Genomic DNA, 3,306 nt, shown 5'->3' with positions numbered 1-3,306 from the left:
ATACCGCGCAATGGCGGAATTGTGCACTATTAACGTCTCAGTAGGGGATGAATCATCGACTAAACACACAGCTCTGCAGGATTTCCTTTGAACCTGGCGGGCTGTCGGCAGGTCACTTTACGGCAGTAAATCCATCCTTCCCGAACAAATTTTACCCTAGGTTCATGCGTCATAGGCTGCCAACACCACCGCACTTACATTCGCTGAGAAACGTCCTTGTGTTTGAATGGAAGGCAAAATTCAAAATTCAACCAACTTAAGTATGAACGTATGCCTGAGACGTGTACCGGGCACATATATGTCATACATGCACTACAAAAGTCACAAAAACAAAAAAAAAATCACAAAACAAGGTTTAGATGATTCGCGACCGTTTCGGTCGTATCTAGACCTGTCATGACACATAGACTCTGGTATTCCACTATTTATATATTGCGCCAAATTTTCACTAGGCCTATTTATAACCCGTCAGTTATTGACAAGCATACACGCAGGCCTAGGCCTACACGTACGCTGGCTTCTCGCATCAATTTGGGTCAGTGTTACTCTAAAAGGATACTTGGAACATTTGGGTTTTTTTCCTTGATAAGGATGCAGTTTACCATATGCCCCAACATATAAAGTACAACTTGAACAAACTTCTCATGCAACTTTCTTCCTCGTGTGTAAAAATCATGGAACTTGAGCCGGATAAGGTGCATCGTTCTCGTGGCTTTGTGCCATTGTGTGGTGCCATCGCCGGGCGATGAAACGATACTGCGATGGCACGCTGATGGCCTTATCCGGCTTCCATAAAACATGGCTTTAAACTGTAGGTTTCCTATGACATCAGCGGTCATTTCCAAAGTTAAATCGTTGCAATCGTGATGTCAGCGATGATAGCTGTCAAAACAACTCTTTTGGGGATAGCCCGAAAGTGGGCGCTTATTTAAGATGGTCAAGCTTTGCCAGTCAGTTCATCGATGACGTCATTTCCGAAAATTTCCAACTACTGAAGGAAAATAGGCATAAAATATAGTTGGATTAGTAACAGATATAACATATGAGTCAAAAACCATACAAAATATATCAGTAAATTCGTTAACAAGCAGTCAATTTTCACCAGCCCGATATATTCACACTGGATCTACATCTATGTACTGATCAGTTCGTGACTGACAGCTATCACATCAGATTCATAGAGCCTACATTTGCACTGGGACAGATGTTTTATTTGACATTTTGTAGCAAGAAATATTTTGAACCGGTACTAGCCATAGCTCAGGAGACTTTTTTTGCATACAGACCTATATATACGTAATGAATTAAGAGAGCTCTTCCCAGTCTTATGACTCAAAGACGGTATAAAGGAGATTGTTTGCAAACAAAATGGATAAGCCCAAATCTTATTAAATGTTTGTTCTTATTTTTGAATAGCCCAACTGGTTATCTTTCACACAAGATCAGTCTCATCTGTGCACGTGTTACCCGTACCTTAAATTTATAGCGGATCGTATTATAACTTCACATACATTTTACCACAATGCATAGTATAGGCCTAAGTACGAGTCTGATATTGACTGCAAGACAATAATTTGGGAAAATAGAGTAAATTGGATTTCATTTTGGTTTTCTACCAGAAATTTTTTTTAACCTAGGGTAAATAATCAATGGAAAGATTGTCGCAAAACGGCTTGTCGTATAACGACATATACCAGAAAGCAGAAACAGAAAGTGAAGAAACGAGCATGTAGCCAACATTCACAGCAGGTGTTTACTATCATAAAGTATTGTGTATTTAAGATTCAAGGAGGCATTCGAGCTTTCTGTCAACCTGTACAATTTCCGAACTCACCGCATGTCCATAACCTAAATTTAAAACAAGACGAAATTTATTATTCACTAAGAGTGAGTAAGCTAGCAGTACAGGCAACAGCAAAACTCAAAAGATGTTCCAGCTGTTCAAAATGAACTTCCCTTCAGTATCATAACTTTTGTGTTAGGTATAGTTCCATTAAATTAAACATTGAGTTCTATTTTTAATAATTTCTCATAAGTACCCGTCAGTGTATTCCTGTGTTCAGATTTATCCACATAATGCGATTTATTTTACGGCTTCTGTGTTAAGGGCCTGTCAACTTTACTATATTGGCCTTCTAAGCCAGCTACAGCCTCTCCAATTAAACATTAGCTCCTGTCACCACCCATTAACTTGATTGTCTTTGTTTAAGAAAAAAATTATTGAGTATCTTATTACACAAAAATCAGAGAAGAAATTAAATAAATGTATATAGCAGGTTATGACTGCCTACACAAATATGTTTAGTGAGATTCAGAAATGATAGACTTTATTTTGACAGGTTATTGAATGAATACAGGCTGATGTGCACGAGTCCCATGCAAAAAGTGGCGCCAAAAAGTCTGCGATCTTGCATGTTCATGTAAAATAGAATCTGTCCACATTGACTTTATTCATTCAGTCACCTATTTATTACTCACCAAGGCATGCTTATGACAGTAAAAACACCGGTGTCACCATCCTAGCCCAGTCAGTGATGTGATGTTATTTGCTGTTATTCTAACGTGATTGGTCCTCGTAAGCTGGCGACATCAGTGTTTCCGCATAATCATAAGCACCCTTAGGCACAAAATTTGGTTACTGGAAATGAAAATTTGAAACAAAAATTTAACTTGAAGAAACTGAAACTCTAAGTCATATTTTTATGAAAGGCACAAGAATTTGAACAGGCAAAAAAGAAGGGGCATCATTGAAGTAAAGGTAACATCACTTTGCTAATACCGACGGGCAATATGATCATTGCCAATGGTGACTTTGAATATGAAATATGTTTGGCATGATCGCCACGAAGTTAAAAGATGTAGGCTTAATTGTTTAATGATGTTTATTTGTTTATTTGATTGGTGTTTTACGCTGTACTCAAGAATATTTCACTTATATGACAGCGACCAGCATTATGGTGGGAGGAAACTGGGCAGAGCCTAAGGGTAACCCACGACCATCTGCAGGTTGCTAACAGACCTTCCCACGTACAGCTGGAGAGGAAGTCAGCATGAAGCTGGGCTTTGAACTCACAGCAACCACGTTTAAAACACCAATGAAATAAATCTTGTGCGGAAGCGTGAAATGAAGTATTATTACGGAACGTTGGCAAGATGATGTACGTGTAGCAGTTGACATTTGTATGACGCCCTTTTAAACACATTATGCTGAGATTCTAGTGCAGTCACAAAATCTGTCCCCTTGTGTTTTACAGAACTCACAAGTGTAATGACGTTCTCTCTGCTGACGTTCTCTATGCTAATCCA

This window comes from Liolophura sinensis, chromosome 8 (assembly GCF_032854445.1).
Source record: "Liolophura sinensis isolate JHLJ2023 chromosome 8, CUHK_Ljap_v2, whole genome shotgun sequence".
Classification (NCBI taxonomy): Eukaryota; Metazoa; Mollusca; class Polyplacophora; order Chitonida; family Chitonidae; genus Liolophura; species Liolophura sinensis.
Note: the sequence above shows the minus strand (reverse complement) of the source record.